The sequence below is a fragment of the Patagioenas fasciata genome, chromosome 1, assembly GCF_037038585.1.
Source record: "Patagioenas fasciata isolate bPatFas1 chromosome 1, bPatFas1.hap1, whole genome shotgun sequence".
Lineage (NCBI taxonomy): Eukaryota > Metazoa > Chordata > Aves > Columbiformes > Columbidae > Patagioenas > Patagioenas fasciata.
The window spans coordinates 175692970-175705426 of NC_092520.1; the positions used below are offsets into that span (position 1 = coordinate 175692970).

At 46.3% G+C, this 12457-nt stretch overlaps 1 protein-coding gene across 2 annotated transcripts in view; it reads right to left on the reverse strand.

Moving 5' to 3' along the window:
• The window catches only part of CACNA1I (calcium voltage-gated channel subunit alpha1 I), an 88444-nt gene that overhangs the window by 54602 nt on the left and 21385 nt on the right, over positions 1 to 12457 (reverse strand). The window lies entirely within an intron of this gene.

A 12457-nucleotide genomic window follows, 5' to 3' on the forward strand; every position in this document is an offset into this window, starting at 1 on the left:
AGGAACAAGTGTGGGATGGAGGAACAGAGAAAGGGAAAAAAAAGAAGGGAAGGAGAAGGAAAGGAAAATTTAGGAGACACACACACATGCACACACACAAAAAGTGCCACATAAAGATAAAAGTAGAGTGTCAGAAATGAATTACTGCCTGAAGCAAGCTAGATTTATGATTGTTGCTCTTTCTTGTCCTGACCTCTACTGAAAGGCAGCCAGCAGAGCTGCTGTGATGCCGTGATCTCTTAATCCTAGGTCTTCATCTGCAGGAGTGAGAAGAAAAGGGAAGGAGACTGTTGATACCATCAGCTATCTGACTGACATCCCTCCTTCCTCCTTCCCTGCAGAAGAGCAACGGAGTGAGAACTCCATCCCAAAGGCGCATGGCAGATCAACAGCCCCATCCTCAGACAGCTCAGACTGAAGGTCATCCCAGTTCAACAGCTGCATGCTGCAACCTGTAAGAATTGCACCAACAGACCAAGGCCAGCCTGCCTAGTGGGATGAACCTCTCCAGCACACATAAACTGGCATACATTAGTTTTCTCAGTATCAGTATGATGACATCAGTATCATCAGGGGACAATCACGGAGACCACACTCTCCGCTCTTGACTAGTCCTCCCTCCCCAACAGGGCTGGACCACACAAATAGCAGGCACAGCCCAAAATGCTGTTGGTACAGTACCTCTGGACAGTGCAAAAATGTTTTCAAACACCTTTTAGAAAAAATGTTAATTACCTAATGAAATACTTCTGTGGTTTTATTTCTCTGCCAGCTCTTCAGCTCACACAGCCACAAGTGGGGCTAAAGACAGGCTTGTTTCTCTATGGAGCTAATGAATTTCTGTGCTCTCTAGGGATGGCAAAAATCTAGAAACCCTTCTGAGCATCACTGTAGCACTTTTACCCCTGTGCACACCTCTTGCAGTTGTCTCTCCTTGCCTCCACAAAGGTCCTTCTCCTTGGGGGGCCCAGGGAGTTCCTTCACTGAAGATGTTCCATGTAGGCCAGCAAATAATTAGCTAATTAGGTATTTATAACCAGTTCATTACTTCAGATGGCAGCAGAAGGGGGAAGAGGAGGGGAAGATAAGATTAGGATTCTCTGACAGCCCTTTGAGGCACAAGTTAATCCCTCTTGTGTGCCCAGCGTCAAGTAATTAGCCACACAATGCTGCGCTTTACGCTCTATCTCTATTCCCTGAGCTGCTCACACCGTGGAGAGGGGAGGGAAGTGGTGTCTGGGGGGCATGCAGGCGTGGGGAGAGGGAGAAGAGTGCCTGGTCTGGGACATCGGACTGGTTTAGCTCAGCAGGGAATGTTTTGGGGAGAGACAGGAATGGGAGAGAGAGAACTGGTATTTGCAGATAGGTGACGTGTAGGAAGAAGGTGCTTCATGATGGCTACACGGGATAATGAAGAACAAAGAATGACGGCATTAGCTCTAAGGCCAGGCTGTTGAGCAGCAGCTACGCCCTGCTTGCCTGACTCCCCAGCTGTATCACTAGTCACCAGTTTTCAGACAGAACATCAGTAACTCAGCAGTGCAGGGGCGCAGATCCAGCCCCTCGCTGGGGATCACGGACATGCCATGAGTCACCGATAGCTTCCTGCTTTGTCACGGCATCAATCCCAACAGCAGAGCCACAGTGCCCTGCTCCTGTCGCTGTGACCTGCCAGGTCCCAGAGCAACACTCTGCACAACATTCCGGCTTTAAGGCCATGCAGCGCAGCGTGTTCCTGGCATTAATGCTGCTTCACAGCACCAGCTCGGCACTTCCCATAAACTGCCCTGGTCAGTACAGCAGGGAGAACCCAGGGACACGGGAAGCTGTGCCAGCAATGCTGCAAGAGGGGGTGATGTTTTTCAGATCAATTGAACTGCCAAAACATTACCTCCATCTCAGAGCAGAGGTAACGGGAAGAACGAGACTGCCCTTACGCTGAAATGCAGAACAGACAGAACACACATTCCCAACAGAATTGTTACAGACAACACACTCGTTGGGTCAGAATTTGCAAAAATTGATTTTGTCCATGTTCCAAGAGAAGACAAGTGATTTGCAAAACTTGCCTGCCTTTTCCTTGGAAACATGCTGCCTGCCTATACATTCTCCATCCTCGCTCTCAGAGAGGCTATGATGGTACAGTACTGTGCTACCCACAGCTTCAGGATCACAGCAATTGCGCTCATGCTAGGCCCTCTGGGGTATCAGGACCCATAACCCAAGAACCGTCAGGTGGCCTCATGGCGGGCAGGCAGCCACAGCACTTGGTGTCTTTTCCACATCACAAAGAATTTCAGCATTGGTGGGTTCCATTTCTAAGTCCAAATGAATCCCAATTTTTATTTTTTAAAAATCTCTCTGTTGAACAGAGTCATCCTTCTTTACCCATTGATGTTGATTGTGGATATGAGATCGGCTCTTCCAAAAGCAACAATGCTGAAGGAATACCCATCCAAACATCAACTGCAACTCTCCTATGGGCCAACCATCGCTAAAAGAAAACCATCACTTCACTTTGTGGAAAGCCTCTTCTGCTTCCTGCCCTAAACTGCAAAGCAATTGCTCATTTCTCAACAGTTTTCCACCAAATGGACATCCTCTGCTGAGTCCACCCAGTTCGTGGAGATACTTCAACCACTACTTCCACGTGAATGAAAGACACAGTGTAAGTGCAAGCTCAGTACCTTTGTTCTCTCCATTATCAGCCTCCCCTCCTGTCAGTGCCGTGCTGCCTACAATAGTAATGCCAGAGTTCTGAGGCCTGTCCTCCGTTATGGCGTTTAGGCAGTGACTCTCCTGCACCTCTGCCAGCCCCCAGTGGCACTTCGTGGGGGAAGCCCCTGCAGCCTCCCCATCTCCTCCTGAGCTGGCAGTCATGTGGGTCTGCTCGTGGCTGGGGCTTTGCTCCTAGACCGAGGAAGGGACAGGCTGGTCCAGCAGTCACACTAGGGCACCTGCTACAGGTCTCCAAAGAAGGACCGTCACTGCCAAGTGTCTGAACACTTTCATGGGCAGGAGGGGATGAACCCTGTTCAAGCACTGTAACTCACAGAGCAGTGTGTTACAGAGTCCACACTGGGATCAGGTTCCTCAAGCACTCACGAGGTTTTGGGGAAGAGCGAGAAAGGCTGAAAAGCCTAAGGATGAAGGGTGATTATTTACTGCAGGGCAATGGAAATGCGCAGAAGGCATATATATCAGTGTGGCTTTGGGAGCATCCTGCCCTGGAGAACTGGGATGCCTCTCTTTTCCAAGGGGCTTTTACCAGACAAGTCCCCATCCACAGCAGCACTGACGCATCTTACATTATAACTTTTCTAAGGTGCTGGAAAGCCTGTTCTTTGGCAAAACCCTGCTGCTGCCTCCTTCCTACCTTCCACTGCCTTTTTCTGCTCCTCTGCCCCTTTATTTTTCTTGCTGTGCCTACCTCTCCTCTCTGCCTCTTCACTGCTCTGTAGTGTACCTGCACACGTCTCCTGGTCACCCTCCCCACCGCTGCCTTTCCCCACATCCCTCTTTGTCCTTTACCACTAGCAGAGTGCAAGCCATGCTGGCTCACAGCAAGGAGGGAATATGAAAAGGACAATGACCTTTTCTGAAGCAGCCTTTGAAAAAAAAGGAGACATTTCCTGAGAAGAGAAAGGAAGAGGGGCCGGGCAGACTGGAGGAAAAGCAGGGAGAGGGAGCATTGATGAAGCAACCAAACAGGCTCCCAGGGCATCAAATATGAAAAGGTTTCGCTCTTCAAGAGAAAGAAAAGCTAGAAACATGAAATATTCATGAGCGCCAGGTGTGGGCTCTCTAACACCTTTTCTCCTTCGCACTCACCCTCAACAAGACCAGAAGAAAGGAGGAAATGAAATGGCACCAACTGTGGGCATCCAAGGAAGGATCCTCACAAAATGATGTTCAGGTAATGCTTCCCTGCTGCTCACCCACACCCGCAGGCAAGGGGTGGGGACAGGTGCTGGATTAGGCCTTGCTGGCAGGGCTGCTCCTGGTGAGAGACCCTGCAGGAGCAAAGCCATGTGCACAACAGAGCTGCATTCACTGCTCCAACACAGCAGCGGACATCGGAGGTATAATATGTCACAGGGATGAGAAGCGGTGGGAGGGGGAGAGGAGCACGGGGGAGTGAGCTGTCAGGGGGCAGCAGAGGGCTGAGCAAAGCCAAAAGACAAAGCAGAGTCACTGAACTCCCTCCTGGGTTCAGGCAGAGCAAATCCTCTGCCTCCCCTGGCAGCATCCAGAGGCCCTTCCTAACAAACTGCAGATGTGACAATGACCTTGGTTCCCTCCCAGACACTCGCCATCCTCCCTGATCAGCCTGGCCGTCACAGCTAAGGAGACTTGCCCAGCACAGCGCGGTGGCGGCGGTGAGCAGCCAGGGCAGGGCTGGGGAGGAGGCGAGCTCCAGCGAACAAGAAACATCCCGTGGTTCAGGTGTGCCCAGCAGCTTACTACCACCCCCCCCCGCTCGGCATCACTCTGTCGCTTCGCCTTCTCTCCGCCTGCCTTTTTCCGAGAGCAAGGACCAACAGCTGAGCTGATTCACTTCCTAGCACTAATCACCCTGTGACCTCAACAGGAGACCGGCTCAGGAGAGGGCAAGAAACCCTGTTCTTTCTGGTTTCTTCTATCTCACCCACCTCTAGGGCTTTCAAATCATCCCCAGCTCTACAGCGAGGGACAGAGCTAATGTGTGCGGAGTCACAAAGAGATAACGCTTTGAGGCAATTTTTCCCTTGCTTAGAGTAAACCAGATGAAAGAGAACATAATTCTCAGCACCCATCTTATCTGCATCATGGGCCAAGCCACCAACTGTCATTTTAAATGGAGCAAAAGCAAATCTCTTCCCCATCCGCATTAGTGACTGTGGCTGGCAGGACATTTTGCAGAGTACAGAGACTCAAGCATCGTTCTGTCCCTCAGCCAGGCCGCTTGTCCAAGCGTGCCTTCTTTCCTTCCTCCCCTGCCCCAGGACACATGGCAGTTCACCCAGCTAACGCAGGGTTGGCAGGATTCTTCTGTGCACGTTTCTTCACAGGAATTTTCAGAACTGAGGAACCATTCCAGCAGATAGATGGTATTTGTGCAGAGAGCACATAGGGAGAGCTGCACCTTTTTTTTAATGGCCAAGCCCTGTAGTTAAAATAATCTCAGTTTGCATGCGCAGTGCAAGCTGGTGCTCCAACTTGTGGCCCTTCTTGCTGATCTGAGGCTTAGCTGTCATTTCACACATTGCATTCATTTGCATTAGCTAAAATGTGGGGCCAAACTAAGGCAAAGATAAACCAATCAGCTGTGTTTGCAACAGTAAGTGCACTGCCAAGTTCATAGTTATTATAACCTACAGCTTCCCTCACCACCCAGATCGTTTTTGCTTTGCTGTATTCCTCCCAACTGAGGCCTCTCCTGCAAACACACATGTAAGAGAGAGGAGCCTGGCTGGAACAGCCACAAAGCCACCTTCACGCTGCAGATCGTCACCCACTGCTTTGCACCAGTGCAAGAGAGAACACGTCCAGATGGCTGTCCTGACCCAGAAAAAAATGAACCCTACGTAAAAACAGGTCCAGTTGACAGTATGGGGTAGTGAGAGATCTTAATCCAGCTCCGCTGCTACGGAAAAGGTGCCCTAGACATAAATGAGAAACACTGAGCTCATTCAGAGGCAAACAAAGTCTTCCCATTGATCCCTCTGTCAGGTTTACAGTGTGTTTGTAGGGTATGTTTAGGGGCCGGAGGTGTTGCACTTACGGGTTGTCAGCATGATCTATAGTTTAGGAGCACCATCAAGTTCCTCACAAACACCCGACTCTTGTCTTGCCAACAAGCAAAGCTTTCAAGCATCTTTGACTGGCTCAGACACCTCATCCCGCTCAGCCTGATGATGACCTAATCTCCAATTATCCAAATCTTTGTCACTCCTCAGCCTGACCACTGAAAATATCAAAGCATGACATTTCCAGCACTTACAAAACTTCAGCCAGTACAAAAAGCTGTTGTTCGTTTTCTCAGTAACATAGGTACATCAAGCCTTGCCTTGGTGCAGTAACTCCCATTAGGTTACTCGGTCAAATTCAAACATTGAGTGTCCTCAGTCCTTATACTCAAAGTACTCCTCAGCATAAGCCTAAAGTAGCCAAAAGAGAGACTAAAGCTGCAGGAAAAAAAAAAAAAACCCGTTGGTCAGAGCTTCACCCTGCTGGGACAACAGAGCTCTCCAGAGTCGTTTTTAAGAGAACGAGCTCTCTCAAGCTTGTTCCAAGGCTGTAGGAACAATTTCTTCAGGAGCCAGGGACTAGCACAGACCTCACTGCTTTCCACTTCAAGAACAAGATGTTCACCTTACATGGATCAGGTCAGGGCAACACGGGCCTTAAAAAGGAAGAACAGGAAAAAAAATGCACCACTTACAACACCCCCCAACGCACACTGAGTGAAAACAACCAACAAAAACAGAGTGCCAGTGAAACCCGAGACATGCTGTTTTCCTTCAAGGGGAAGACGAGAAAACAAACACATGGGCATTGCACAGCCACGATGCTCAGCACGCCACTGAGGCATGCTCAGGTGGCAGGGCCAGGGCTGATTCTTGATATTCTGAATCCCTCAGAGCTTTTCTTCCTACCTGCTCCACAAATATCACATGCACATCAAGGAAATAGGCCCCATCTAGTGAGACTTAGCAAACAAAAGTGTCAGCAGCCTTAAAAATTATAATTCCCTTTAGTGCGGTATACAGCAACAAGTCCCATGGAGCCCTGGCCTGGCTCACACCACAATAGTTATTGTCACATTTCTTTGCTGAAGACCTGCAGTAAACCCTACGGATAAACAGGCCCAGCTTCCAGCACAGGGTAGTACAGATCTCTTCATAAAATAATTTTTAAAGATAATATCAAGATGTCAAAACAAAACTAAACAAACACACACAAAAAATACAAAAACCAACCAAACAAAACAAATTAAAAACCCCACACCTTTGGAGAACACTATGGCAAATATACACCAAGGTGATGGAAAATTATCTTCTCAGCAGATCACAATGCCATAAAATGAAAAATGTACTGTGGCTTGAAGGGTCAGACTATAGTTGCATCTTCCAAGTCTTTTACAGAAGACAGGTGGTCTAAACTGCAGTTCCAAGCTCTATTCTCATATTTCACAACTTTCTCCAAGATGCACAAGACCTAGTACACAAAATAGTTCCTCTCTGCTGAGCTGGAGCCTCACCAGCCCTACAGAGAAACCAGAGCCATGCCAGGTGGAGCTGCCAGGTGCTTTGAAGAAGCAAGCCCAGAGGTGCAGACTTCTAGGTACAGACCTGACCCCAGAGTTACAGTGGCCTCAACGAGAAGGACAAAATCCTGAGCGTTTCTCTTGACACGTAAATGCTGACCCCTCTGGAATAAAAGAGGCCTCAGCCCAAGCTTTGCTGTGGTCCAGATAGAAGGAGCCACCTCAGCTTTGCAGTGTGCTGCACCCTATGGGCCCACCTATGGCCCACAGGTGATATCAACAAAAAGCTCATCTTCCAGATGCGCTCACATTCAGTGTGTGCCGCTGTAGCACAGTTGGTAGCCACCTAATCTGTGACATGAGCAGAAACAGACACAGGCAAAGGTCTCAGACAGGAGCCCCTTCTTCACTCTCTCACCCCATTAACCCCTTGCGAGCTTTGGGGTCTGAAGTAACCTTGTCTTGGAGAGTGATGGCAGGTGTCTGATTATTTCTTAGAGAGGCGTCTCTCTGGGGGATTGCTGCTGTTCTGTTCTTTTTTTCTAATACTGAACATCTAATAAGCAACACCTACTACCACCTGCTACTGTTGTTCATTCACTGATCACCTCATTTTTTCCCCATTTATCACTGTAACGATGACTGCACTCACTTGCAGTGAAAACTCTATTAAAAACACACAGTACCAGTTTTTCTTTCAAAATCGCAGGAGTCGCCCAACATCAGGGACAAAAGGTAACTCCAGTGCCATGGCTGTAAGCCACTTGCCTCCATTCTATAAATATCCTTAAGTTCTTTACACATCTCTAGTGCTGTGTAAGTAGGACAGAATAATGCAAAATATTATGTAAAACAGTAATGCAACTTCTGGTTCAGATTTAAGGGAGCTAATTTCCTCTCGCTGTCACTAGCATGAATCATGTTGGTCTCTACTGCAGGCAGTGACATGACATTAGGTGAAATGTGTGTGAATAGGAGAATCAGGTCCAAAATACAGGATCAAGAACTTTAAGGTTATGGTTGTAAATTGCCCTGCCCACACACATGAAGTGTAATTTGCATTAGTGTAATATGACATTATCTTTCACCCCATAATACACTGTCATTATTGCTCACATTTCCATGGTATCCATTGCTTGATAGGTCCCACGGGACAGATTTTGCAAAACAGCTCAGCTCCCATTTAGGCTGCAAAATACATGGCTGAGATTTCAAGAGCGCTGTGTACACTGGAGGCTCAGCTTGTTTGAACAGGCAGCAGAATTGTCACTATGGGAGCTGTGTGGCACTGAGCATTTTTTAAATTCTGGCTGTGCAGGTTCCCCTAGAGAAGAAGGGAGAAATAAAGATCCCAGGGAAGGTCTCTTTATGACTGTTCGTTGGTTTGGGGTGTGTGTTTGTTTGTTGGTTTTGTTGTTTGTTTGTGGGGTGGGGTTTTTTTCCAGACTTGCTTTACTTCCAGCAACACAAACTCTGCAGTGCCATTGCTAACTCTTGTGATTTTTATTGGGAGTCTTGGGATACACGGCATAAACCTTCAGGTGTTGAATCTTGCTATAAGCTGACAATCTCAGATCACAGGAAAAAAGAAAAAAAAGTTGTTGTTTCTGTTCCTCACCACTACAGGCAAAAGCCAAGGTCTACAAGATCTGAGTCACAGGTCTAAATGTCTGAAAGCCACAGGAAAAATAAAAATAATTTGTGTGTTCTTTTTCCTTTTCCAAATCTCATGGTTTTAAACCCATCTGACAACCTACATGCACACAATTTGTGACTTTCGAATACTTGTTTATAATAACAGTGAAATCAAGCAGACTGCTTCAGAGAGGGAAGAATTACTTTCTCTCATGATCTGTGACAGAAAAAAATAAGACTGAACAATGTATGGTACAAAACAAGCACTACCAGGTCTACATTTCCTGCACTTCAGTGTTCCCCAGGTCCCTGCCACAACGCTACACTAACACAGGGTTATAATTTTGGTTAGGTTTTGTTTTGATTTCTTTTCTCCCAAATTTACTTTGATTACCCATTTAAATATGTGGCAACATACTGCACACTGTGGAATGCACATGAAAAAACAGCACAGAGATCAGACAACAAGCAAATAAAATTGGAGCCTGTCTTCAGGGACTGATGACTTCCTCCAGCACTACAAGATGGGGGTCTGTTACAGTTTGCTCAGTTTGTTAAAAAGCCCCAGAGAAGCATTAATTTTCAAACCCATTCAGTATATTTGAGAGTCAGTAGACTCCCTTTACACTAGTCTTTGCTCTTGTTTTAGTTTGGTTTTCCTTCCCATCTCTCCCCGCCCTCCACCTCCGCTTTCTCCGCATTATCCTACACACAGAGGTGCATCACGCCTTCGCATGCCTTACCCTGCAAACCCTGCCGCCTGCCTGACGTGCTTTTCTCCCTCAAACCCTGCTCCTTCTCTGCCCTCATGTCTATTGATCCTCACGTTGCTCTGCTCCCCCTCACCCTGTTTCACAGAATCATAGATTTTGGTTGGAAGAGACTCTCAAGGTCCAACCATTAACCTAACTCTGGCACTAAGCCACGTCCCTAAGAACCTCATCTACATGTCTTTTAAACACCTCCAGGGTTGGTGACGCCACCACTTCCCTGGGCAGCTTGTCCCAATGCCTGACAATCCTTCCGTGAAGAAATTTTTTCCCTAATATCCAATCTAAACCTCTCCTGGTGCAACTTGAGGCCATTTCCTCTCATCTTATTTCATCCTATTATTTCCCTGCAACCTGAACACACCTGTCTGATTTAGGGCTCAACTGCCTTAATAACGAGCTGCACATAAGGAAAGTGCAGCTCCAAGTTATATTTCCATCTCTGATCTGCTCCTCTGTGCAAGGAAAAGAATCCTTTAATGGCCTGCTCAGGCATGAAGTACACTGCTCTCTTCAGTGCTTTGCTCCACTTGGGTAGGAGATGGGGCTGGGAAGGGAGGACAGACACTGAACTTGACCCCTTCAGTCAAGTCCATCCTCTGTCAGCTTTTCTCTGTCCTTTCACTGCCCACCTGCCTGCGAGCAGAGCCTACAGAAAGCTGGCAGCTTCATCTCTGTATGTGTTTGAGTCACACATAGCCTGACCAGGGAATGAAAATGGCTATTTAAACCTCTTAAATTTTGTGTATGGAACATCACTCTTGTCCTTCTACTAACCTGCTCAGGGCTGTGGCTGTGTGTGGATAAATCTGTGTGTGTACACATTTGCACGTGGTTGTAAGTATGGTTTGTGTGCCACTGAGGTGTGATGATAAATATTTACAGAGCAGCTTATAAAAAGAACTGCAGATGGGGCAAGTTTAAATATTTGGGAAACACAACTATATCTGCATTTCAGTTATTGCTTCACAAATAAAGCCATGAGAGGAAAAAATGTACTTCCAAAAGAGTCCAATGGAAGAGTACATTTTTGAAAGGGAATCCATGCTGGAAGAGAACAAGCACGTGACAGTCCTGTTTCAGTAAGATTCAGGCATTCAAGGCAAAGACCCCATGTGGGGGTCTTAGAGGAGGAATCTCATAATCCCTTTGCACTTCCAACTGCTAGGGCAGGACTGTGTCTGTCAAATGCACTTGCTTTTTGTCTGATCTAGCTGTAAATGAGACTGTTTCACAGACTAATATATCTCAGTCAGAAGCTAATTTCACACACGCTCATCAGTGAAATTAGTTCTTCAAAAGCACATTTAGAGAAGTACATGTCCATCACTTTTCCCTAGTATCAAGTGTGGTGTTCATAGCCAGACCACTCTGTCTTAGGCACTGTTACAGCACCAAACACAGGTAGCCTGGTGTGGAATACAGGTTTAAAGCAGATAAATACAAAATATCCGCTTTTCCCATTCCAGGGTTCAGACTGTTTTATTATTGATGGTTGTGTCCAGTGAGCTGAATGCAGGGCTAAGAGTTAGGAGATATCAGTTGTATCCTCAGGTCTGCTGGTGACACTCATTGGATCTCACTCACCTGGTCTGAAACATGAGTGTTGTGACAGTTATTAAAACACCATTTAGCAAAAAGAAAAGGAGGACAAGAGAAGAGGAAAGCTTTGTTATACTAGATTGGTATGGTTGAGGGTTTTTTTTCTTTTTAAACTTCTTTGTCATGACAAAGAATAGGAAAAAAAAAAATCAAAAAGCCAAACAAACTACCTAAAATTAGGCAGAATAAAACCACATTAAAATGCATGGGAAATATTTATTCTTGTTCTGACTGAGAAAAAAACACATCTAGAAAAAGCAGAACTTCCCACAAATCTAAAATTCTACACCCTGCACAGCTAGTAATAAGAATATAACATCATGTTTCCAGTGCCTATACCTCTACACAAGCATTACTGCATTTACACACCACGTATTAACACATGTATACCCTTTCTATTCAATAAAGTTGCTATGCAACCCTCTGCAACAGAGTCCTTCACTTCCGTACAGCGTGCTCAGCTGAAGTAATCTGTTTCCAAATGACAAATCAGTTACTAAATTGTAAGTGGAAACTGGAAGACATCAAACACAACACAAGGAGTCTACTTTGCATAAGACCAATGCAACAAGAAAGAGTAAACTGAAGAAACATTTTTTTCTCCAATGTCAAAAACCCCATATTAACAGAAGCAAAAGAAATTCAAATTATCAGACGTTACTACAGACTCCCTGCTCAAAATAAAGCAGAAATAAAACAGAACCATCCTCCCCCCCAAACCTTGTGGCTTGCTGTAAGAAGAAGGGATGAAAGAGCAAGCAGAAACAGCAACGTTTCACCTAGCAACCTGCCACACAATCACAAAAGGATATTAACAACAAATGGATGTGGAATTTCACTCCAGGCTCAGGACACAGACATGCCCAGAGCAGAAAGTAGCTACCTCTGACAGAGGCCTGGAGGGTCTTTTTTTTTCCTCTTTAGACTTGTTTGGGGCTTATCACATCAGCTCACCACCACAGAATTTAATCACATGGTAATAGGACCAGAAGAATCTCTAATTTTTTTGTTTCATGCGTTTTCAAACTAAACCCTGGGGCTGCTGTTAGGAATGCAAGAGATAGGTGGGAATACTGTGAAGGTGTGATATTTATTACCAAACTAGGGTGCCTCATGTTTTCTCTAGTACACTTCAAAGATGACACGTGAATAGAGGAATGATCAGACAGGGCAGAGCCACAGACTTCTTGATCCAGAAGTG